Genomic DNA, 27498 nt, shown 5'->3' with positions numbered 1-27498 from the left:
GGCGGGAAGAATGTAAGAATGTGGCCGAGGCTCGGACACTGTTTGGACACACCTTGGCCATCGCTCCGCTAGGCTCCACGAACCACAGTCAACATGATTAGCATTATCAGCCTCGTTAACAAGTCGCTAGCTAGCAGTCAAGCTAAGTTGTGAAGTTTTTTTTAAGCTAGCTGCAACTTTGGGCGTCTCTCCTGTGTCTGTTTTTAGCCAAGTGGTTGGCTGCTCAACAATGCGGAAGACAAACTATGACGGGCTGGGGAAGCAAAGAGCCCCCCCCCCCGGCTCGAAAAATGTCACTAAGTTGTACTTAGTTGACTTTTAGCAGCTAAAAGCTTGCTAGCTTGTGTGTTAGCCATCAAAGTAAATCAACCCTTGAAGTTGACGACGCAGATTCGTCACACTGTGACTGCTTTTAATTATTTAACGGTCCCATTTAGCGGTTTTAAAAGTGATGTCATAAGTCAGTGTTAACACAGTTTAGAATAATAAAGATGCCAGCGTTAAAAATACACTCCTAAGCAAAATCCTAAGACTAGAGTAAAATTATAAGTGCATATATATATATACTGCTCAAAAAAATTAAAGGAACACTTGGAAAACACATCAGATCTAAACTGGGGGAAAAATGATCTTGAATATCTTTCCTGATAATAAGTGGGTGATGTATTAGTAACAAAATGATGCCACATCATTTGATAGAAATGAAAATGATCACCCTATTGAGGGGGGAAATCAAAGACACCCCAAAAATGAAAGTGAAAAAATGATGCAACACACTGGTCCATTTAGCTAAAATGTCATTGTAGCAACTCAAAATGATTCTCAGTAGTTTGTGTGGCCCCCACGTGCTTGTACGCATGCCTGACAACGTCGGGGCATGCTCCTAATGAGACTACGGATGGTGTCCTGGGGGATCTCCTCCCAGATCTGGACCAGGGCATCCATGAGCTCCTGGACAGTCTGAGGAGCAACCTGGCGGCGCCGGTTGGGCCTAAACATAATGTCCCAGAGGTGTTCTATTGGGTTTAGGTCAGGTGAACGTGGGGGCCAGTCAATGGTATCAATTCCTTCATCCTCCAGGAACTACCTGCATACACTAGCCACATGAGGTCGGGCATTGTCGTGGACCAGGAGGAACCCAGGTCCCACTGCACCAGCTTAGGTTTTGACAATGGGTCCAAGGAATTCATCCCAAAACCTAATATCAGTCAGGGTGCCGTTATCTAACCTGTAGAGGTCTGTACGTCCTTCAGGGATATGCCTCCCCAGACCATCACTGACCCACCACCAAACCGGTCATACTGAATGATGTTGCAGGCAGCATAACGTTCTCCACGGCATCTCCAGGCCCTTTCACGTCTGTTGCATGTGCTCAGGTTGAACTTGCTCTCATCAGTGAAGAGCACAGGGCACCAGTGGTGTAGTTGCCAATTCTGGTGGTCTATGGCAAATGCCAATCGAGCTCTACGGTGCTGGGCAGTGAGCACAGGGCCCACTACAGGACGTCGGGCCCTCAGGCCACCCTCATGGAGCCTGTTTCTGATTGTTTGGTCAGTGATGCCCTAGTCCAGATCTGGGAGGAGATCCCCCAGGACACCATCCGTAGTCTCATTAGGAGCATGCCCCGACGTTGTCAGGCATGCGTACAAGCACGTGGGGGCCACACAAACTACTGAGAATCATTTTGAGTTGCTACAATGACATTTTGGCAAAATGGACCAGCGTGCTGCATCATTTTTTCACTTTCATTTTTGGGGTGTCTTTGACTTCCCCCCCTCTATAGGGTGATCATTTTCATTTCTATCAAATGATGTGGCATCATTTTGTTACTAATACATCACCCCCTTATTATCAGGAAAGATATTCAAGATCATTTTTCCCCCAGTTTAGCGCTGATGTGTTTTCCAAGTGTTCCTTTAATTTTTTTTGAGCAGTGTATATATATATAAGTAGTACAGCGGCCGACCGGGGCGAACGCTCCAAACAACAGAAATGATCCAATACCAAAAACATACAAATTATAAATACTGTACACACACATGCAGCAGGGAAATGCTGCAAATTGAAAATGCTGAAATCACATAAACACAGCAGGATCAAAAACAAATTCAAAAGAAAAATGCTGCAAATACCCAAAAGAGACACAAACCCCAAAACATCTGCGTGAGAAATGCTGAAAGGTTGACCCACAAGACAACAAATCCCACACTCTGCAAAGTAATAACTGCTAAACTTACATGAAGCAGAAGAGAGAACCTGAGGAAGCCATAGTCCTTGTTGCCGAGGACATCAAGTAACTAGACAGATATAGAAGATGACATGATTAACACTACAATTACAATAACAACACTACAGTAATGATACCATGTTTGTTTGTTTAATTCCAGCAATAACTGCTTTCTCTACATGCAGGAACAATAAAGCAGCAATTCAATCATTATTAATAGGTTATTGCCTAATTTCATTCAGCATTTATTTATGTGTTTGTCAGATTTTTATTCCAATATTTACTTGCTTATTAATTCTTTAATCCATCTACTTACTCTCATTTATTTCATTTTAAGCAATATTAATTCAATTTTTTTTTTAATTGACAATTTGATTTATTGTTCACCACCACCTTTTTTTATTTTACTTTTCTCCATCACGGCACAAGCACTACTGCATCAGCTATCAATCTATTGCTACACAATCTCTTCTCTGCGCTTTAAATAGACAGTGGGGACTTTTAAACACAAGAAGTGGACAAACCGTAATGACAAAATGTAAAGACACGAATGACTGTAAGTGTCAAAACAAATCTGAGCATTATCATCTTTGCAGAAGCTTTTGTATAGCAGTAAATTGTGCAACAAGTGCGATGATTTGTATTATGTTCATTTGCCAACTTTCGGTGTGTGTTGACCTTTTATGGTGCGTTTAGAAGTGGTCGAGAGGCTGTTGGAAGGGACTTGAGTCATCATTCTTTGAAATAAAAAAGCGAGAATGAAGGCCTTTTTTTAGGTTTAAGGTTTCTTTTTTCTCGATCTTATTATGAAGAATTTGATAGAAGCAAAATGAAATAGGTGAATTGCAGTAAAATGACTGCTGTGAAAGAATAAAACTGTTCATGACCAAGTATTATTTGTAAGAGTTAACTGTCATGTGAGTGTGAAAATAAGTTAATCATTAATGTCGTGTAAAACAATAAATCATTCTTTGATAAACAGTGACAACACGTACAGAGAGGCTGGTCAGTCGGCAGCGGGGTCGCTGTCAGCAGTCGACTACACAGACTGGACTTCACGCTATATACTGTACCCTTTCTATTGAAATCATTGGTGGTGCCCGACATATTAGCATTATGATTCACTTTGGCCTATTTTTGAGGAGGCAGAGACACAGGGGATTGAGATTCCCACAGGTCCTCAATGTATTTGTGGCAGTGGTTTGTGGTGGGTCAGGGGTAGATGACCTCCTCATCCAATTTGCAGAATGCCGCATGTGCTTTACAGACGCTGTGTGAGGCACAAAAATTGAGCAAAAACCATTAAAAATAAAACAAATTGTAGAAATACAAATTAACTTTTGTTCCAGTGTGCAACTAACCATTATTTTCTTAGTCGATTCATCGAAAGTTTGTTTTGATGAATCGAGCAATCGGTTAGGTCGTAGACCAGGGGTGTCCAAAGTGTGGCCAGGGACTTGTTTATAATTGGCCTGTGGCACAATGTAGAAGTAAAATATAACACCAAAAAACAGCAAAAATTTGAAAAATAGAGCAAAAAAGGACAATGTAAAGAAAAAAATCTGAAGTGTTGATACTAATAATATAATACAAGGCTTCGGTGGCTTTAAATATCCATCCGTCTTCTATGCCGCTTATCCTCATTAGGGTCGCGGGTATGCTGGAGCCTCTCCCAGCTGACTTGGGGCGAGAGGCGGGGTACACACTGGACTGGTCGCCAGCCAATGGCAGGGCACATATAGACAAACAAGCATTCCCACTCACATTCATGTCTATGGACAATTTAGAGTCACCAATTAACCTAACATGCATGTTTTTGGAATGTGGGAGGAAACCGGAGTACCCGGAGAAAACCCCCACACACACGGAGAGAACATGCAAACTCCACACAGAGATGCCCAACGGAGATTCGAACCCAGATCTTCCCGATTGTGTGGCCAACATGCTAACCACTATGCCACTGTGCAGCCGCCTTTAAATACAGTATATGTAATTTTTTTTCTTTAGCCGTTTTATAAAATAAATCCATTCATCCATCCATTTTCTATATTGCTTGTCCTCACTAGGGTTGCGGATATGCTGGAGCCTATCCCATCTGTCTTCGGGCGAGAGGCGGGGTACACCCTGGGCTGGTTGCCAGCCAGTCGCAAGGCACATATAGACAAACAGCCATTCACACTCACATCCACACACACACACACACACACGAATCAGGAGGGGAGCTTATTGTCAGCTGACTGATGTCTTAGGACGTCTACAAAGTGATGTTAATGAGGTGAGTGACAAATGCGATCGACCCACACTACCTGCGATCGACGTAATGGGCACCCTTGGTGTAGCGTGTTGGGAAAGAGTACCACGGGTTACCCAGCATGCCTTGCGGCGTGCACATAGGGGTGTAATTTTGCGTGTTTGTTCATGCGCAGGTGTTTATTTTGATGTCCGTGTGGTGTATTTGTTAAAAGTTGCTTTGTGTGTTCCATATGTGTTAACTTTCTTCTTATTGTTGTTGCACCATGAGCGAGGTGGATGTTTGTGTTGCTGATCCCCAGTTCCTTTGTGCAGTATCATTGCGTGTTTGCTCAGCTAACAGCTGCAAATAAAGAGTATTTCCTTAAGCAAGCCAAATTTAGCTTTTGGCTCCTTCCTGTGCGCCAAAGTAGCAACACACCTGCAAATTTGGCAACACCGGTCAGTCCTGCTACGCCGTTTTATTTTCTGGCAGAGATGAGGTGTGCCAAGAAGCGGAGTTAGGATCCATAGCGCCACTTCCTGTACGGAGTCGTAACAATGCTACAGGCACAGACAGTCCCATTATAATGTGTTTATGAGTGAGAGTGAACGGGTACCATGGGCCCCCACAATGAAGTGAGTGTATGGGAAAGACTGGGATTAGTACATCAGTTAGAATAATGGGAGGTTACGAAGTTTTACTGTACGTGGGTCACGGTTCAGAAGGGAACATCATTGTGATGTAAACGGAATAGTTCTGTTAAGCGAACATGGGAAAAGAGCCTGACTGTACTTGTTAAAAGGAGGACTTTTAAAGACCCTGACACCATGTGAATTTCAAATCAATATCACTGAGTCCCCCTCCCCACCCCCTCCCTAACCCCCCTCGAGAGCGTAGCTATCAAACCGCATACATCTGCGTCGCTCAGAAACATTTCTGACTCGAGATACATTAAACATAGCGCTCCTTTTCTATAAGAAAAAAAACTCTGGATGAAAAGGACACATTTGACAGTGTTGATGATGTTAAAGTTAAAAAGATGCGCGCCTCCGCCGCCTTTGAGCTGCAGACCCTCCTGGTGGGTTCAGTCAAGTTATTCTGGCATATTTTAATGGGGGAACAGCGGCGGCTTCCCAGGCTGCGGATGAGTCGTCTGAGAGCAAAACGTAACATCAGAACAGTTAGAGAAAGTTAAGAGCTTGTACAGGTGCAACCACTTTCTTAAAAGCCCAATGTTCAATGGCAAGATTGGCCTATTTGGACCTAAATACCAGGATGTTATCTAGAACTGCAACAATTAATCAATTATCCTAAATCAAAACAGCTATTTTGGTATTCAATGTATCGTTTTTTTTTTTTTTTTTTTTAAATGTAAATATCCTCTGATTTCAGCCCCTCACATATGAATATTTTAAAAATTCCTTAGTCATCCATGAAAGCAAACATATTATTTTTGTGTTTTAAACAAAGCAAGATATTCACACACATCAGCTTTGACTTTGAGAAACAGTGATCGACATTTTTGCCTCTTTTCTGATATGTTGCGGACCAACCCACTACCTGTGTTTGCTTCATATTGATTTGGTCCATCTAGGGCCTAACCGATTACTCGATGAATCGAAACAATAAGCTTCAGATTAATCGACCAAGAAAATAATATTAATATTGTTTATATTATTATTGTTTATATTAATATTGTTAATATGATCAATTTGACTGGCCATTTAACAAGAAAACAGCTGCAAAAATGGAAAAATTAGCAGTAATTTGAAGAATAAAGCCAAAATATTCAGAGGAAAAAGTTGTAGTAGGAGAAAATGTAGTTTTATAAGAATAACGTTGTAATTTTATGAGGGGACAAATCATTTTAGTAGCATAAAGTTGAAATATTAGTCCTATTATCAAAAACAGACAAATAAAGTAATAATTACGAGAACACAATTTACAAGAAGAAAGTTGAAATAGTTGGGAAAAAAACAGCTGAAATTTGATGAGAATTAAGTCAAAATATTAAGAGAAAAAGGTCGCTATTTTGTGTCTTAATATTATGTGGAAAATAATGTCATTTTAGTAGCATACAATTGAAATATTAATGACTTTTTTTTGCAATATGAGAAAACAAAATAGAGTTGTCATTTTTTGAAAATTAGGTTGGGGAAAAGTTATAATATTGTGGGAATAAAGTCATAATATTGCAATAAGAAAAAAATACAAATACAAAAATACAATCGCAATAATGTGGGGAAAAAGAGGAGAGAGCGAATTTAATACTCATGCTTTTTCACCTATATGACAAAGCTGAGATGCATTTTTTTTCTTGAAATATATGTAACTTCTTAGCATTTTCCCATGTGTTGCTTTACAAAATATTAAAGTGGCCCTTGCATCCTTTCATTTCTCACTTTGTAGCCTTTGCTGGAAAAAGTTTGGAAACCCCTGCCATAAATGCTCTAATTATAGGCGTGTCGTATATTTACCTGAAGCAAAATTGGAGTCGGTCAATAATTGGAGAGAGGCTGTAATTTCAGAAATATGGAAGCTCATTACAGTAGATCCCCAGGGGTTATATTTTGGGACCACCAACCAGCAAATGGCAAAAGACCTTGAGTAATTGATACACACATAAAAATAAACTCTTCTGCCAACTTGACGTTGATGTTCTCATCTGATTTTGGATCAACTTTTGCAATAAAAGTGACTTTTGGAGTTAGGTCCATTTCGCAAAGTCAGAGAGTGGCAAAACCCCCCCAAAAAAAAGCAGAAGAAAAGGCAAAACATGCCGAGTTAAACCTTGTCTTTAAGGTCCTAAGAGACGTCAAGCATTGTTGTGGTTTTAGAGGAATATTTTGTTCACATTCCGAATTGTACGCTGACTTTAGAGGTTCCGCTGTTTGTGCCAAGCTCATCGAGACATGAAATGTGCACAAAGTCAAGCTGGGCGCAGGCAGAAGGAAAGTGATTTGAAGTGTTTCCTCATGTTGTCATAACAGCACTGTTGTGTGTTTCCTAATAACACTAATTGATGTTGCCATTTGAATGAGAGACGCGTCCTAGAAACTCCTCTTCACAGCTGAAGTCACGGAACAGCACAGCTGGCGCTGGAAACACAGGAGGGTCCTCACATGCACTGCATGTTTATCCCACTTTACTACTTGACTTGCAATAATTACACCGCATTCTGCATGTCCTCCTCCTCCAGCCTGCCCCTTCCCCCAGTGGCTCTTTCGGAGAGAAAATTAATATCCAAGAAACTTGTAATCTGCTCTTGCGTAACAGGAATTTGTCTGTGGCTTTATTGCTCAATGTTGCAGGACACATCATGCGTTTGGTAAATACTTTGCCGCAGCACAAAATCATCGCTAACATCGGTCCAGTAGGGCATTTTATCTGCAAAGATTAGGAGGAGGGTTCATACTATTCCCATATCTTGAAACTCTCCTTTGAACCTGTACCGTCAGAGACAAACATGTAGAGAGTTGCATCTTGTTGCTGTCCAATAAGTATGCAAGAGGACTGGAATGATATTTTAATGATAATCACTAGGGTTGTAACAATACAAGTATCTGCATCGAACCGTTCAATACACATGTGTACCGAACCGTGACCCTGTATCGAACAGTTTCATATTCATTTTTATCAACTTCTGACGGCGCTCTGTGCTGAAAGCTCAGTGTATCTGCGATCAACTACTCTGGCTTAGGTCGCATTGTCAAGCACAGAGCCACTGAGCTCCGCCTCCCACATTCATACCATGCTGAAAATGTTGATAAATGTGAAAAATGTAGGCAATTTCAATAAAATTCAAATTAATAAAGGCAAGGGAATTTATTTTTTGTATCGAAAAAATATTGAACCGTAACACAAACGTATCGAACCGGACCGTGAATTTTGTGTATCGTTGCACCCCTACTATGTAGCGTTCATTATGCATACACTTCATGTATTACGTCCAGTTAGCATTTGCTATAAAGCATTACAGATACTGTATACCAGAAATTAAAAGGAGTATGCAAAAGACAATGAAGCCGAAGTCAAGGCAACATATTAAAAGCTTTCAGCAAAGGGCACATTTTCCAATTCATTGTGAAATAGTAGTTTGACAAACGAACTTGGAGAAAGCACGTTTCTATTGTGGAGTTCATGACGTGAAACAATGGGCTTTTTTTTTTTTTACATAACTTGATGCTATGAGTGAACAGATAACTTTTGTTATAGATATAGGCATGTGACAGCTCAGTTACTAAAGATGAAAGTTGCATTATCTGTGTGTGGCTGCCGACGTCTGTTCTCCACTTTTTTTCTTTTTTTTTGCCGCCGAAGCACAACAGCGAATCAGGTGTCAGCTGACTGATGTCATATGACATCTACTAAGTGACGGTTATGATGTAGGTGGCACAGTACTTTTGCGCTTGCCGTAATGGGCACCCCTGATATAGCATATATGCCCATTCATACAATGTATTACTTAACATTGTTTTCACGTCAAACCCTCCCCAAAACAAACTCACTTCCATGGTGTCGTGGTTTTTATTTTACTGTGGTGCTGCGCCACAATCCATTGAATGTAGTGGAAACCCTGATGTGTGTGTGTGTGTGTGTGTGTGTGTGTGTTTGTATGTATGTGTATAAGAGTAAACAAACGGCTACTTTCGCATTACATTGACAAATAAAGGCGCCATTATGGGCTTCGGAGAATGCTACTGCTGCTGTTTTGCGGTCTAAAACGGCTACGACGCACCCGCCAACGGTGGCAATTTGGGTCAAGACCCAATCAGACCTCTAGCTGGTGGGACAACTTTGACAAGCATACACACCGACATAATTCAATGTGTATACTGTATATACAAGAGTATCACGACTTGTTTGACACCAGCAACATCCCCAAAATTAAAACCCAACAAATAATCCCACTCATTCCCACAAAGAAGCTTGCATGCTTCCTGTCCATTTTGAGATTTTACAAAAAAAAAAAAAATCACTCTGCTCTCTCAATTGGTACCAAAATAGAGGCAATAATTAAACCACGTCTATTTAAGGTGTTTGTGTGCTGTCATTATTTTGTCACAAATGTGCTGAGCCAGCTATCAGGTTGAGTGCTGCCCATATTTTTGTCTGGAGCTAAACAGAACGTGCCGTCAACCAGGCTTCAGATGGCCCACATATCCAAGCAGGGCGAATGTCAACCATCACAGAGACACTTTGTCCATTTAATGTTAGCTCTGGAAGTCTGCGTTTGTAGCGCTACCACTTGTGCATACACAGTTAGATTGCAGGGAGAGAATTCCAGTAATGTGATCTTGGCGAGCTTCCCCCCAGTTAATAACATCTGCAGTATGTGTTTGGTCTTGTTCAACGTGCAAGGGCCAGAGCTCATACAGGAATATACTACGATGGAGATACTTTCTACAGAGCAGGGAATTTATTTATTTATTTAGATCACGTTTATTATGACATTTTTGGAGAGCTGCCCAAATCGCAAATTTCTCTTTAGATTAATATAGTATTAATTATTAACTATTAAAGTAACTATCTTATACTTATATCACAAAGCTGCAATGCAGTTCTTTTTCTTGAAATATATATAACTTCTTTGCATATCTACATGTATATGTGTTGCGTTACAAGTTGCACCCTTTCATTTTTCACGATGTGGCCCTCGCTGGAAAAAATTTGGACACCTCTGGTTTACATGTATGACCTTGGAGACTTTGATGGTTACTTAGTTGTACAAATGTACATATATGTGCTAATGTGAAGTTTTCGACGTATGTCAACGTATGATTCATATGTCCCGCATCCACGGGCAATAAGTTATGCGTTCGTTGACACCCGTTCACACACGTTATTTGTAAATTACGTACAAGTCGTAATACGTCAACATACCTTGAGACAGAACTGTCTTCTTGGCGAGGGGAGAGGAGATGGAGGCTGTCGTGTTTGCATTTGCAGGTAAGTTTGCAGCTTAACCAGTAGAGGGCACTGTGATACTGGGAATGGAACCAACTTTTTTTTTTATTTTCTGTCAACTTTATTAAAGCCTTAGCGAGTCACAAATCCATGAGTCGTAGCGTGTGCAGCCGACACCAGGGGTCTCAGACTCGCGGCCCCCGGGACGATAGTTTGCGGCCCACTTCTTAATATGAAAGATTAATATTCGTGTGGCCCGCAGGTTTGATATGAATGACACTTGTCGTGTGCGGAGCTGAACGAACCAATCACGGTGAGGTATATGGGTCTCGAGGGCGGGACCTCGGCTGAACGAACCAATCACGGTGAACCAACCACTCAGCTGGGCAGAGGAGAAGCCGTGAAGCTGCTGACTCCGCTCTGTCTCCGAGGAAATGAATGAATGAGCGAGCCAATGAGTCAAGGTGGCCCTCGAGACTCATATAGACTCGTATGAATCATACGTGGACATATGTGGAAAATGCATACACAAAATTTTTGGACGACTTAGACGTACTACGACGTACGCCAGTGTATTGGCCAAATTTTTCATACGTTGGCATAAGATGGCTAAATCGTGAAGGTGTGACAGGCGTTGTGCGTTGGGCATAAATTGCGAACACCGGCAACACGCTACGCATTCGTTGATATAAGTTGTCTACAAGTTAGAGAAACGTTCTATATACGTTACTAATACGTCATGTTTACGTCGAACTCGTTATGAATACGCTATGTATACGCCCAAAATTGAAAAAAAAAACATCGGCAGTTCAACGTATGCCATCAAAATGATCACGTCAGGCATGCATTGCCTAAATCGTCAAGGTGTGACAGGGCCCTTACCGCAGCGGAAGCACACAGTCAAGATATCTTTTTCGTGACTGACTGAATTAGCTGACCCCTTCAGATACAGATATGTTAAAATGAGGAAAAAAACATGTTTATTTGGCACCATCACTTTAACACTTAGTGCAGCATTTCTGTAAACAAATGTCTTTTTAAGACACTTATTGCAATATTCCTGTAAGCAAATGAGTGTCTTTCTAACACACTCACTATTGTAGTGCAGCATTTCAGTAACAAACCTACAGCTTATTTTATCAACAGTGACATCATTTTTGTGTAACACTGCTGTGAAGTGAAAATTTACTGCAAGGCACCTACCTGCACATTTTGAGGAAACCAACAAAATTTGATAAACAAGCTTTTGGTGAAATGTTTTCGACTTGATATTCCGGAGCGTGGCTCCAAAGTGCGCATCAAAAAGCGAAACCCATCATTCTCGACAACACTGTATGGCCGCAGATCCTTGCAAATATACACAGATATGCCGTGAGTGATCGACTTTGACCTGGGGGAGTTGAAAGGGAGTTTTGCTTGAAGTAGAGCCCCCACGGTGGTCTGGCAATGGCTTTTTGGCTTACTAGCTCTGGGTGATGGCGCTGCAAGTGGCTGCGCATATTCGTTGTTTCCAGTATACGTAACTTTTGTGAAACAGTTGTTGCATGTAGCAAAGTCCTTCTCCAGCTTTGTTCCACCATCAGTACTGTCAAACCCCAAATGCATCCACACTTTTGACTTGTAGGCTGCCGGTGCATCTTTCAACCGTTTTCCGCTCGTGTCCGCCATGTTCTCTCTTTTTGTGTGTTTACTTCGCTTGCCGACTTCCGCTGCTCCCGCGAGGCGGCCCCCTAGCGGACCGCCAAGGAATTGCGCAAAAGGAACTAATTAAGAGTGAGGCAGTTTATAGCGAACGTATGTAAATCAAAATTATCGATACTTGGCGGGCGCATATCTCTAATCGATCGGGAGATAAAATATCGCAATATATCGGCATATCGAGATATTGTCACACTCCTATTCATGAACTAGCGGTGAGTCGGTACTCGCACATTTGCTCTGCTTTACATATTCCTCTGCTTCGGTGTTAAAAAAAATCACCGAGCTCGTCGTGTGAGCCGCAGCAAGGAGGCTGAAGAGCCACCAGAGTGGGGGAAATGTGCCTTTTTTGGGGGAAAATATCAGTGTTTGTGTGGACATAGCCTGAATCTAGCCCCGCAGTGTGTTGTTTTTCGGAGAACACTATGATTTTTGTTTCTTCAGTGTTTCTAATGCAAATGTATCCCAGTTATCAGGGTGTACTATTCTCCTAAGCTGCTGTTAATATCACCCTCATCACTGCTGACCCGCGGCACTCCTGGGGAGTAATCAGACTTTAATTATACCTTTTTAATCACTGGAGTGTAATCCGTGTGTGTGTGTGTGTCTGGTACACGGCAGCCTCAGCCTGTCAGAGTTAAAGGACCATCCTTTTATATTTATGTTCATAACCTGACCCCGCTAGTTTGATTGAACATCGGCCATCTTAGCTAAGGCTCAACTCCTTCTACCCCAGTGGTCATCATTATCAATATTGTTAATATTATTATCATTATTATTCTTATTTTTATTATTACAAGTTGAAACGTATGCGCCGCAGAAGTGGCTCTGTGGAAGAAAGCTGACGTTCCCAGCAAAAGCAAACCAAACTGATATTGCCCCCAATGCTGACTTCATACTTTCTCCATATTTGGAAATGTTTACCTCCTCATGATGCTCGACAGTGGTTGGGAGAAGGGATATGAGTCATTTCTCGCTGCACAAAGATTTCAACTTGACCAAGTGACTTCCATTAAAGTTTCCTGTGCTTTGCTCATCCGAAGAGGAACCGTGAGTATCCTTTTGGGCTTTTATTCACCGCTTTGTCTGCTTCTGTGCATTCAATGTATCATTTGGGGTCTGACTTTAGCATGTTGTTGTTGTTGTTGTTGTTGTTGAGGTGGTGTCTCTTTAGAGGCTTAGTGAAGATACAACTTGGCTTTCTCCACTCACTCATTGTTAAGTTGAGCTGTGGTTTGGCAGATGTTCCTGGCTGAGGCATCCACTCCCACTGACCATAGCTACTGTATGTACCTTTTAAGAGCGCTGACCTTCCTTCCAGCTCCCACTTTCACACTTCAAACGGTTGCTTTTGACAGTTGGAGGAGGGCGCTTAATGGACTGGACTTGGTGCCGCCGGCCTCAGCGACAGAGAGGCCTTGCTTAATCTCGTCGCTTGTATCTTGTAAGATTGGACTGCGTTATCTTTACCTTCCACCTTTTTTGAAGCTAGTCACCTGTTTATCAGCTGGTGGTGTCATAACCTTACATGCATTTCAGATTCACACAATTTGCTTGAACTCAACACGAGTAAAAGCAAAATTCTAGTAAAAAAAAAAAAAAAAAGCTAACATTTGGACACGTGCAGTGTTTCATGCAGAACTGCAATCTATATGTGGTGCCAGGTTGTGGGGGAGCTTGTGGTGGCACTACGTGATGCATAATTGGCCTTGACACCCAGCTATGTCTAGAGTGGAGATTTTTTTAAAATGTCGACTCAGTGTTTGTGCCAGGACATGCAGGAGAGACCATGTCTCTCAGCTGGCCGGGAGGAGCTGGACCAAGAAGCTGGGGAGAGGGAAGCATGGGTGGGCTTCTCGTATTAGGCTGCTGCCCCCATGACCCGACCTGGGATAAATGGAAGAAGATGGATGAATGGATAACTGAGACTAGATAATTGAGATTAGATTACATTGGATTCAGCTCCAAAACTCATCCTGTCTCTCTTCAGTTGCTGTTGTTCACTCAGTGGAAGCTAACAAGCTAAATGCAAAGAAGCTCCTCGGAGAAAACAACCCCAAAAAAAGAAAATCATATTTATTTTATATAAATAAAATAAATGCTGAAATGCTGAATGGCATAAATTTGCGGGGATCCACTGTTTAGTAAATATTGTGATAACTTGGAGGCCTGTAAACTTTTTCAGATTACTAATTCTGAAGGTTATTTTCAAACCCAAAACCAATAATGTAAATATGCAATTACTTTTCTTACCTCAAACAGTAAGTAATTCAATACTCTATTTCCCAGACTATAAGTCACACTTTTTTCGTAGTTTGGCTTAGGGCTGGGCGATATATCGATATTTTTAAAATATCGCTATTTCTTTTACCCACGATATCAAAGAAAAGCATCATCGTTCATATCGATATAGACTGGATTTGATGCAGAGGTTTCATGTTTCAAGATGGCGCCGCCCGAGTGGAAGCTAGTTACAGCAGCTCTGTATTTTCTGCATCATTTTTAGTGTTTGATAGTGCTTTAGTCGTACTTTCTTATTGTTTTTTGGGCCCATACCAACCCCGGCTATGGATATTCATTTTGTTACATTTGCAGCTTGTATCTTGTTTGTTGCTGCTCGGGAGCAGCTGTTAGCTTTGAGCCACACACCCCTTCGCTACGCCGAGCGACTGGAGATCCACGCGGAGAGACGGAGGAGGAGAGGCTGCATAGCGGGTGTGAACAGCGCAAAAAACGGTATAAAGACAGTATAAACCATTTTTACCGTTTGTCATCATAGGGAACGTCAGATGGAAGCGCTAACCCAGCTGCAGAGACACTACCGTGAGTGCAGCCTGATTAAGATTGAAGATTATATTTTACTTTTTCTACACAGATCAAAAAAATAAAAGACTGTCCAATTAAGAAGCAAAACCGGTTGACAATTTCACAAATGGAATAGACATGGAATAGCGTGTTTTTCCCAGTTTAATTTTGAGTGTGACTCTGAATCCAGACCTCCATGGGTTAATAAATTTGATTTCTATTGAGAATTTTCATGTGAGTTTGTTGTCGGCACATTCAGCTATGTAAAGAACACAGTATTTAATAAGAATATTTCAATCATTCAGATCTAAGATATGTTATTTTAGTGTTCCCTTTATTTTTTTGAGCAGTGTATATTAATTTAAAAAAAGAGAATGTTCTATTTTTATTTCAGCAGCTATTTTTCTATAACATTTTTTACATTTTAATAAAACAACTTTGCACACATATTTGGCTTTGACTTTTGTCTAAACTCCCTTTGTGGAAAAATATCTGGATATACAGTATATTGTATACCGATATTCAGCCTAAATATATCGGGATATGATTTTTGGTCCATATCGCCCAGCCTTAGTTTGGCTGCTCCTGCAACTTAAAATCCATCCATCCATCCATTTTCTATACCGCTTCTCCTCATTAGGGACACAGGGGCATGCTGGAGCCTATCCCAGCTGACTTCGGGCGACAGGCCTGGACTGGACACCCTGGACTGGTCGCCAGCCAATGGCAGGGCACATATAGACAAACAAGCATTCACACTCACATTCATACCTATGGACAATTTAGAGTCACCAATTAACCTAACATGCGTGTTTTTGGAATGTGGGAGTACCCGGAGTGGGAGTACCCACGCGCACACGGGGAGAACATGTAAACTCCACACAGAAATGCCCAAGGGATAATCAAACCCAGGTCTTCCCGATCTCCAGGCTGTTACTGTGTTGGCCAACATGCTAACCACTAGACCACCATGCAGCCCACAATATATACTGTATATCATTTCATTTTGAAATCAAAGTGGGGTGGTGGGTGTTTTTTGGTGTTTTTGGCGACCACTTGAAATTCTTCCTAACACTGCCTTGGACTATGTCTGTAAGTAATGTGCAGCTATAATGACATAATACCTGTGTGGATTGAGACATTTTATATTTAGTTGTTTTAATGAGGACACTAATGATGTCCAGCTTGGATTGGCTGTAGCTGCTGCGTCAGCCAATGACTAACTAAATACACACGTATGATTTTCAGTGTATTTCAAATTCTTTGTTAATATACGGATGTTTTGATATGTTTGTACGCACTTTCATGCATGTCTTCTTAAAAGAGGTAAGGTTTTTATTGTATCCATATACCGTACTTAAAAAAATATGAGAAAATTTCAGCATGTGTAGCTTTATTTTGTCTCTCTAATGGTGTGAAAATTGTCCCCTCTGTCTGGCTTCGCCTTCTTCACTTGTGAATGTAATGTCAGGAACGTTTTTTACGTCTTCATGAAGCGTTTTGTCTGATGCGACTTAAACTCCGGAGTGACTTAGTCAGGAAAATACAGTAAATAAGAATCAAATCAATAATTGATGATGTCACAAAACGTGCCAAGCATCCATATTGGCAAGAGATTGCTATGATACGCTGTGATGTATTCTTCCAACATTCACATGCAATATATGCCGCATTTGTATTTTCTGATGTTGTTTATTGAATTTAATATTTGTTCAAGCTCACTATAAAGACTGTTTTGATGCTCTTCAGTGGCTCCGCTGACCGACCCGTCGTGTTGCATCAGCATCTGCAACAGCCCGGAAACTTAATCCGGCCTGCCTCCGCTTACCCATCCTTAATTTCAAGACGCTGGCAAGTGGTCCAAAAGAATGTCGTCAACAAATTAATGCACGATTAACCGGAGCAATTACAGCGCCGATCCGACTGAGCTCAAGTGGAGATTATGATAGTCATTAAGCAAGAATCACTTTAAGGATTTGATTACTTTCTGTTTTTGTGCTTAAAGTCTTGATTTGTCTTAAAGTGATGCCGAGCCTCCAAACAGCTATTTACTCTTGACAGTTTATGGAGTGCACGCTGGAGATTATCGGCAAACGTCTGCCATAGTGGGAGCGCCACCAGTATTTCCATTTATTCCTCTCAGGCTTTAAGCACTTTTTAAGGATTTTTGGATTTGCTCTATTTTGCCCCCTGAGCTGGATGGGGTGATTTAATAAACTCTCTGATGCTTCACTTTTCCCAAAGCCAGGGCCGACTTTCCAAATTTGAATGTTGACTTCTTGCGCTCACCTGTGGCCTTAATTTTTTTTTTTTTGTTTCAGAATTAATCATGTGCCTTTTTGCGCTCATTTGTTTTGAAAACAGCCACATGTGATGTCCAAAGGACGTGGGCTTTTTATTGCGAATGGGCTGAAAAGTCTGAATTATTTGCATCATGTTATTAAGGCCATGTTTTTAAATGGGCGATTCCCATACATTCATTTATTCGTGGCAGCCCGCCACAGTTGAATTTGGACCACCACACAATAGATTTGGCGCTACCTATCCTTGCTCATAAATATATTATAATGGAACTGTGGTGGTATGCATCATAACTCTGTTTCTTAACACACCTCATATGCACCTAGTCTGCCAGAGAATAAGAAGACTGAGGAGGGATCAGTGTTGGCAGTTTCGCGACCTTTGATGAAGATGACCAACTTGACATGACTAGTGATACAGTAATCCCTCGTTTATTGTGATTAATTGGTTGTGGAATGGAATATTGTAATTAGAGCACAGAAGACCTGTTTACCACCTTCTAAATGCCATTTTTAAAATTATTAGAGCCCTTTAGACATGAAATAACACCCCTATAGTCAACTTTACACTCCTATTACTTAATATAGTAGACACAAGAGAAAATATACATTTAAGAGAAAGACATAAATAACATAAATAAGACTTTCTGTGTTTCTGTAAATGTGTTCCGTTGCACGGGGAGCGGAGTGGGGTACGGACAAAAAGTGATGATGTAGGTTCAAAGTTGAGTTACAGCTTGGCGTGGGTTATGGCCACAACAGTAGACTGTATTAGGGATTATTGTGCTTGTTGTGAGATCATCCAAAGCTGCAATAAAAGCCTGTTGTTCCGACGATCAAGTCTGGTGCTTGTGTGTCTCACCCAACATTACAGTAACATGACTGACACCCAGTGGCCAGTCTTTCAATGCGTCTTCTGAATGCCTTTTATTTGTATTTTACTTCATTTGGCCATTTTTCGACCAGTCCAGGGTGTACCTCGCCTGTCGCCCGAAGTCAGCTGGAATAGGCTCCAGCATGCCCCCGCGACCCTAATGAGGAAGAAGCGGTATAGAAAATGGATGGATGGATGGATGGATTGGCCATTTTTATGCTTGAAAATGCTTCATTTTTTTTTACATAAATGAAAGGCAAAGATGAACTCTTGCTCCAACTGGGAATGCATGTGACACTGTTTCCAGTCCAAACCAAATATGCTCACGTCAGACATGTCTACTTCGTGTTGATGAGCATTTTGAACCCTTGAAGGAAACGCAGTGGCATGAGGCTGACAGTCGCAGACAGCCCGAGTGGCTGATGTGCCAGAAATGACATTTCCTCCGTCCTCCCCTATCATTTAGCGTCAGATGCCACAAAGTGATTAAGCGCAGATTAGGCAGCCGAGCGCTAGCTGCAGGCTAATAGGACACTTTGCGCTGTGTGCCTGATACACTCGCCCGCTCGCAAACACTGACAGATGCCAGTCTCTAAAGACGCTCAAATTACTGAGGTGGCCTGTTGCCAAAACACACAGCCATTAATGACAAAATATACACACATTTTATCATGACACAAGCAACAATTGCAAAAGTAAGGAGCACACTCATCCATACAAATGTCATTTGTATATTTTGTGTGTGTGTGTGTACAGTATATGTACTGTATGTTTGTATGTACAGTGGTGTGAAAAAGTGATTGCCCCCTTCCTGATTTCTTATTTGTCATGTTTGTCACACGTAAATGTTTCATTAAAAAAATGCACAAAATTCAGTTTTTAAATGAAATTTTTTTTTATTATTAAGGGAGAAAAAAATCCAACCTACATGGCCTTTGTGGAAAAGTGATTTCCCACTAAATCTAATAACTGGTTGGGCCACCCTTGGCAGCAACAACTGCAATCAAGTGTTAACTTGCAATGAGTCTCTTGCAGCGCTGTGGAGGAATTTTTGTGCACTCATCTTTGCAGAATTGTTGTAATTCAGCCACATTAGAGGGATTTCCAGGTTGAAGCGCCTTTTTAAGGTCATGCCACAGCATCTCAGTAGGATTCAGGACTTTGACTAGGCCACTCCAAAGTCTTGTTTTTCTTCAGCCATTCAGAGGTGGACTTGCTGGGGTGTTTTGGATCATTGTGCTGCTGCAGAAACCATGTTGGTTTCAGCTAGAGGTCACCAACAGATGGCCGCACATTGTCCTTCAGGATTTTTTGGTAGACTGCAGAATTCATGGTTCCACTTATCACAGCAAGTCAACCAGGTCCTGAAGCAGCAAAACAGCCGCAGGCCATCACACTACCACCACCATTTTTTACTGTTGGCGTGGTGTTCTTTTTCTGAAATGCGGCGTTACTTTTACACCAGATGTAATGGGACACGCACCTTCCAAAAAGTTCAACTTTTGTTTTGTCAGACCACAGAGTATTTTCCGAAAGGTCTTGGGGATCACCAAAATGTTTTCTGGCAAAATTGAGACGAGCCTTAATGTTCTTTTTGTTCAGCAGTGGTTTTGGTCTTGGAACTCGGAACTTGGAACCTTAACTGAGGCAAGTGAGGCCTTCAGTTCTTTGGATGTTGTTGTGGGGTCTTTTGTGACCTCTTGGATGAGTCGTGGCTGCGCTCTTGGGGTCATTTTGGTTGGCCGGCAACTTCTGGAAAGGTTCATCACTGTTCCATGTTGTCACCGTTTGAGGATAATGTGGTTTACTGGAGTCCCAAAGCTTTAGAAATGGCTTTATAACCTTTTCCAGACTGATAGATCTCAATTCATCTCAGTTAAGTTCCAGTATGTTTTAACAGTGGGGGCAATCACTTTTTCCACACAGGGTCATGTAGGTAGATTTTTTTGTCTCCCTTAATAATAAAAAGTTTCATTTAAAAACTTCATTTGGTGTTCAGTTGTGTTGTTGTTGACTAGTATTTACATTTGTTTGATGATCTGAAATGTTTAAGTGTGACAAACATGCAAAAAAAATAAGAAATCAGGAAGGGGGCAAACACTTTTTCACACCACTCTGTGTGTGTGTAGAAAATACTGCTTTTAGGGTATGCGTTGGGTTTGGACATGAATAGGTCACCATCTTTTACCAAGTTTAAATATGTTCCTACAATGCTACTGCTCATAAGTCATCTGCTTATACACACCATTGCTTGTTTGCATATTGTCATCACTTCATTACAAAACCGTATAACTTAAGTTTTACTGACTTTATGTATGTTTTTTTGAGTTGTTCTTTCTCTCTCTTGCAAGGTGACTGTTGAATATCATGAATAATTGGAAATAAAAGATGGCATTTATCATTAACTGGCAGGAGGAGTGAGCACATTATAACATGACACATTGCCTGCAATCAAGTGTTTGTGAGAGAACTATTGTATGTTTGACTGTGGACTATTTTTAGTATTTATATTTATTTTTACAGTAAAAGGTGGCATTTATCATTAATAACTGCTGGGAGGATTGAGCATATTAACATGAAACATTGCACACAACCACGTGCGTGTGAGTGAACCATTGTACGTTTGACTGTGGATTATTTTATTTCAATTTTTTGCAGTGGAAGGTGGTAATTGTTTTAACTGGTGCGAGGAGCGATCATACAAATTACTACACATTGTGCGCGACCACGTACTTGTGCGTGAACTATCTATATGTTGACAGTGGATTATTTTTGAGTATTTCTGTTCATTTTTACAATGAAAGGTGCCATTTATCATTAACTGGTGGGAGGAGTGCTCACACTGAATGACATGACACGTTGCTTGTGACCAAGTGCTTGCGAGTGATTGCACGCATGACTGTGGATTATTTTGAGACTTCCTGTTTTATTTCTGCAATGAAATGTGGCACATATCGTTCCTAACTGGCGGGGGGAATGTACCATGCTTTATTACGGATCAGAGCACTCACTCACACTTTGATGTGTCAAGTGCACTCTGAATTATCTTATTTTGGTTTGTTGGCGTGTCTAGGTCATTTTGCGTTCAAGAACAAAAAAAAAATGGGTTGCTTTCTTTGTCACTGGGGTGACAAAGTACCCCTTTTTTACAGTTTTTTCCCCTCATGCTAGCATTGCACTGCATTTTGTACTGCATGTTGAGTTTTGGGTTTTTGTACAGTGCACACAAGGACGATGTATTATTGCTTTCTCCAACTCTAGAAGGTTTAAGCTATTCGTCTTGCAGGAGGGGATGATGTATGATTTTTCTACTTAGCAACAAGAGTTGACGCCGGCGCTAAATTGAGCGGGAAGACTTATGATTGTGCGCTCGCATCAAATGGAGCACTTTTTCTGTCCCGCAACATTCCAATGGTGTCATAAGACGCTTTGCTGAGTCAAACGTGTCAGCATTTGTCACAGCTTTCACGCCGTGGCGCCTAGAAAGAGCTGCATTCATCAGGCCACCGGCAAACGGGACGTCTGCATATTTCAGCCGGCTCGTCGGCGGGATTAATTGCCAACAAGTCCCCTGTGGTCCCGGAATGCAATTACCTACTGACCCAAATCATTGTCTTGGCTGTGAGTGTGTGTCAGTGTTTCTGGCAATGTTACACCTGGGACCCAGGCCTCGCTTCAGCCCACTCTCGCCCCGCACAGCGTCCATACATCAAGCACGCGCACCACTTTATATCCCTGTGTTGGTGGCCATGTTTGATAGAAGACAAACATTTATCATGATAAAATGCTTCGTCTCGCTATTATTCATTGTAGTCTTCAGGAATTAATCAAAAGTTTTCACTCCTTTTCAAAGTTTGATTGCATAAGTGCAGTTTATTAAAAATAGATTGGGGAGGTGCATCCTTGCAGAAGTTGTTCATTTAAGGTCATGAACAAATCCTTTTAATACAGGAGGTTCTCTGTCAACTCAGTCACTCACACTGTACACAGAGCACATGAAGGACATTAAATACAAGAATGAAATGAAACTGTAGAAACAACTCCTTACTAGGGGTGTTGCAAATGAGGGAGAGACAGGTCTCAATTATGAGATCACTACGCTGCTTAATTATCACTGTCCATTTCATAGGAGCAGATCCTTTGACATGGATACCATCTTTATCTTAATGATGGTCGTGGAGTTGGAGCCATATTTGTTGTTTTCCATATTTTTATTTTGCACATTTTACTTCACTTTTCACTTTCATTTGCCTTTTCTTCGATGCCCTGCGTTCAGAAGAGTCTGCCTCGCATTCGGGAGACACAATAAAGGGGAAAAAAGTTAACTAAAAAGAATGAAAGCGACGTTGTTCTTCCTCAGTGGGGCGACGCGTAACTACGTATTCTTCCGCCACGCACACGTAGCTAGTTTTCGTTTTTGTTTTGTACAGTATTAATAATTTATGGAATTGCTTCGTAACCACGGAACGTCGGAGCTGGAAATAATATGAAACCGCCAAAGTTGGACACCTTGTGAGGTTGTACAATGCGCAATTTTTGGCAGCCGTACGAACTTTTGTGTTTTGAACTGACATATTTAGCACCGCTTAACATCTTTTTACGCAGTTAATAAAGGTAAAAAAGGAACGGCCCATCTCACCTTTTACGTAGCATTTTGTCGAAAGTTAATACTTTTTGTTGTGTTCACATTTCAATATGCACAATGGTTGACTTGTTTTTAAACTTGTATGATCATTAAGAAAGTTAAAGTGCGATGCAACGCAGCTCATCTCATCATTATTTGGAGAAAGTTAGTCTTGCTTTATTATTGTTTCAATGATAGAATGTATGCGTGATGAATTAAGGATGACTGTGCGCTTTTTCTTTGGCTTTTGTGACATTTTTTCTGGTTTGACAATAAAGAATGTCAAAACATTCCCCGTACGGTTGTAAAGGGTTTATGATGGCAGCGGTTTGACCCTGGAACAGATCTTTTCCTGTCATGTGTGCCATTTGATTAAGCCATGGGTTTCGCAGGAGCAATTTGTGGCCTGCGGTTTTTTACAATTTTTTTATTTATTTATAGTCATTTCACAAGAATAAAGTCAAAATATTAAGAGAAAACAGTTATATTTTATTTTTATGACAATAGCGTTGTAATATGAAGACAAATGATATCATTTTAGAAACAAACAAAACAACAAAAAGTTGTAATTTTTGGAAAATTTGTTTGGGGGGAAAAGTTATAATGTTATTGAATTATAATGTTATAAAGTCAAAATATTATATGAATGAAGTTGTAATTACAAGAAAATTTACCAGAAGAAAGTTGAAATAGTTGTTTTAAAAAAATGCAGTAATGAAAAAAACAGCTGTGATATTGCTGTGATAGCTGTGATTCTAAAGTCCAAATATGAAGAGAAAAAAGTCATATTCTAATGAGAAAGTTGCAATTTTATGAGAACAAGCTCTTAAAATTATGAGGAAAAAGTATAGTAGTATAGATTTGAAATGTTAAAGAAAAAATAAATTATTTTTTAAAAGTGGTAATATTATGAGAAAGAAACAAAACAAAAGTTGTAATTTTTGGAAAATTTGGTTGGTAAAAAGTTATAATATGGGAATTAAGTCAGAATATTATGGGGATAAAGTCAGAACATTATGAAAAGAAAATTTATGAAGATTATTTAAGAAGGAAGTTTTAAAATATTTGGAAAAAAAAATACAAGAATGGATGGAAAAAAGAGCAACGTTGATGCTAATAATAGGCTTATTCACCTACAGGTATATCACAAGGCTGAGATGCTATTTTTTCTTGAAATTCTTCTTAGCATATCTACAAAATATCAAAGTGGTCCTTCCATCCTTTCCTTTTTCAATACGCCGCCCTTGCTGGAAGGAGTTTGGACACGCCTGGATTAAGGATGTGAAGACCTGGTGCCGGGTTGCCTCCTATAAAGTCTTTTATTAACACAAAATCAGTTTACACAGAGCGAAACAAAAACGGTAAAGTTGCAAAATAACAAAGTCGGCTAGGAGGAGGAAAAAAGAAAGTTGTGTCAATTTAAATTTGGACCGCCACAGAATAGATTTGGTGCCACCTTTTAATGGCAATTTTCCATATGTTTCATGAGTTGAGCAATGGAATATACAGTACAGTACCGGCGGCTGACCCACTGGGAAGTGACTGACTTGCTTGGTCGAGTCTTGACGCGTCGAGTCGGTTCACATCGCTCTGTCTTTTTGGAGCAGCACGAGCGCATCCATTATGGACGAGTCACATTTGCGCTTTTTGTTTTTTTTGTTCTCTTTAGAATGTCAGTAGCTTCGTTCTTGATTAACCCATATTGGATTCCACGGGGGACACGGAAACAAAACAAAACAAACAAACAAACAAAAAAAAAAAGTAAAAGCCGGAGCTTAACCAAATGGAAGGCATGTATTTATGCTGCCGCTAAGAGCCTTAATGCTGGAAGATTTGGACTTTAAAGCACGGTTAATGCTGTTACAAGTGTGCCGCCAGAGGTGGAGGGGACTTCCGCAAAAAGCTTCTTTGGCGCTTTCGCTCGCTGTCGTCTCATGTCACATCTTTAGTCCTCACTTAGTGGCTTGTCCCACAAAAGGGTTCATTAATGGATTAACCAATTGTATGGTATGTATCCTAGCGTGCATGGTGGATCACAGTAGTGCGACCCCTCTCAGCGTTGCACACTAAACCCCCACCCCCCCACCCCCGACCTCGCTTGAGTTTTGAGCCTGAAAGCTGACGCTCAGGAGAGAGGGACCTTACGTGTCAGGTTTGAGGTCACTTGTGTTAACAGCAGACAGATCCCATACATTAGACGTGCGCCCTAATCTCACAAATAAATCCCTTTTGACCTCGCAAGTAACTTTCATTTGCTGGGGAAACGCCAAAAAATATTATGTCAGTCAACACCTTTGCCACTCCCAAAAGTAGACTACAAAGTAGGCCTACCCTTCAGATAGAAAGTTAATTTGTAATTCTAAGCATAATGGCCATTTGTGCAAATACGGCAATTACGTAATCGCCTCATGACGTCATCCACCCCGCCGCCACAAGTAGATTGCAGTCCTGTAGCAAACGCGAATCCTTGCCTCTCACGCTCACTATAAATTGAACCTTTTTAGCAGTGGTTAACTTCTTTTTACACTTCTATTCCAGTTAAGAATATTCCTTGAAGTGGCAGCTTGACCCGGGAACAGGCTATTTCTACTTCCTGTGGGAAAAGGTTCTTCTCATTTCAACGTCACTGCTAGCATATTTTTCCCGAAATGTGACAATTGTAGAAGTTTATTCAAGGTTCAAAATGTGCAATATGGCCTCTTAAGTGAGGACGGGTTTGATGTTTCCAGTATTTTCTACCTTTTGGGCTTTCTTTAAAGCATGTCACTCACTAAGCTGTACCTGAACATACGTAACGTTCACTTGGCTGTAAGGCAAGCGTCTATAAATACAACCCCAGGCTCAAGGTGTGTTCATGGGTATGTATTTTTCATTGGCTGCTCTACCTTTTCAGGCTATAAACATTAGGATCCAATCAGGCTGTCCACTGTGGGAGCACTTAGAAAGTCTCCATGGAGGCGTCATGTGTGCTTATTCAAGCACATCTTTATATTTATATATGTATACGCTCACTGAAATAGCAGAAGAGGAAGAAGTGCTGCGTGAAGGCTGGAGGGGAAGAACGATTATTGCACTTCACAATTCTTTTCTGTTCCACAGTCTCGTCCTTCTCCAGAAATTACATTAGGCGTACATCATGATGATGATGATGATGATGATGATGATAATAACATAACATTTTATTTGTTGTGCGCTTGTACATCACCTTTGGGTTGCTTCTATGTATTGTGCCATGTCCTGCATTGCATCAAATAACTAAGCTGTATTTATAAATGAACACGTGCAAGTCAATCTTTTCGGTGAAATGTTCATATTTATTTTCTAGTACTTATTATTATTGAATGTAAATGTCTTAAAAAATGTAAAAATGAAAATTACATTTGCATTTATTATTATAATTATTTGCAGTTATAAAATATAACTGAACAAATTTATTAAAAAAAAATGTAATTCAATGAAAACCCTTAAACGGGTTTGTTACTACACTATAATGAGATAAAATATGTATAAAATAATATAAATATTAACATAAGTAAAATGGATAATTAATGGAACTAAATACAAACATATGTTTTAAATTTTAAAAAAGTAAAAAAAAAACTGCAGCTGTTCAATGATAAGCCTTCACATGTTCTTTTTATTTTAAGAAAAATAATTCTGATATTTGATTATTAAATAAGATAACATATTTATAAAATAATATAAATATAATAATATAAATGCAATAAAAATAGTAATATAATACAATATAAGAAATGAATAATAAATGTAATAAAATAGAAACATACTTTATATAGTCTAAATAAATAAAATAAAAATTAAACATGCTTATGTTCAAGAAAAACCCTTCAAATGTTCATCCAACCCCACAAAAAACATTTAGAAATGAACCAGTTCAATGCTTGCTTACTTACTTGGGGCTATAAATGTTACTTTAAGAAGCCAAGACATTATAATAATACATTTCATTACTAAACAATGATAAATATATAAAGTACTATTAGAAATACAACAATAATATAATAAAGTAATAATGAGCTAGACAAATAAAAATGGAATAAAAGACAAACATACATTTGAAATAAAAATGCATTAAACATGCTGATGTTGAATGAAAATCCTTCAAAAAATATTTTTCTTTTATTCAAAAGAAAAAAAGGGCAGGTTGTTTTAGCAGGAAAGCATTGGAATATTAAAACCTATATTCCTTTCGATAGTCTGGGAAAAAATAAACCAAACCCCCCCCCAGAAAAATAAATATTTCTCATGGCTGCTACATGGGCGACAACAAGGAACTCCTCATAACATGACATGTTATTCTCACAACACGAGAATGTTGGAAATAAACTCTGTAGCAAAGTTGAGGAAAAAGTCTTGGTCGTCAGTTGCATGTACTCCAAATTATACTTGCAAAAAAAGTGCGAAGGAGGCATGGATAACATCCAAACTGGCGCCCACCAGTAATTATGATGCGAGTACAAAGAGATTGTTGCCGTCCTAAAGGGAAAAGGGGAGTGTAGGTGTATTAATTCCTATTCCTTCCTGCTTCCTCGGCTCGGAAGTTCAGATGTAGAAAAAAAGTACCCCCCCCCCTTCTTCCTCCCCCTCCCTATTTAAAAGAGGAGAAAAAACAACAACTGTCACATTGACTGACGCCAATCGTATGGAGCATCACCGCTGTTCCCTACAGTATATGTGGCAAAGTGGGAAACTGACACTGTCAATTTACGGCAACAAAAGGCTTCCTCAGCAAGAACAACACACATCTTTGGGCCCTGGAGACAATAAAAAAAATAAAAAATCATTCCACCCCCACCTTTTACCTGCATC

The 27498-nt window shown here is 40.2% G+C and overlaps 1 protein-coding gene across 2 annotated transcripts in view; it reads left to right on the top strand.

Annotated features, from left to right (window-relative positions):
- lpp (LIM domain containing preferred translocation partner in lipoma) overlaps positions 1-27498 on the top strand; it is a 219919-nt gene that overhangs the window by 395 nt on the left and 192026 nt on the right. Inside the window, exon 1 of one of the 2 annotated variants that reach the window (XM_054788847.1) lies at positions 1900-13115. The exons of the other annotated variant lie outside the window; for it this stretch is intronic. The gene's annotated coding sequence lies outside the window, so the exon portion shown is untranslated. Of the gene's footprint in view, positions 1-1899; positions 13116-27498 lie in introns of those variants that run through there. 2 annotated transcript variants of the gene reach the window in all.

Source organism: Dunckerocampus dactyliophorus, chromosome 10, assembly GCF_027744805.1.
Source record: "Dunckerocampus dactyliophorus isolate RoL2022-P2 chromosome 10, RoL_Ddac_1.1, whole genome shotgun sequence".
Lineage (NCBI taxonomy): Eukaryota > Metazoa > Chordata > Actinopteri > Syngnathiformes > Syngnathidae > Dunckerocampus > Dunckerocampus dactyliophorus.
The sequence above is the reverse complement of the archived record's forward strand: the minus strand, read 5'-3'. Positions and strand labels throughout refer to the sequence as shown.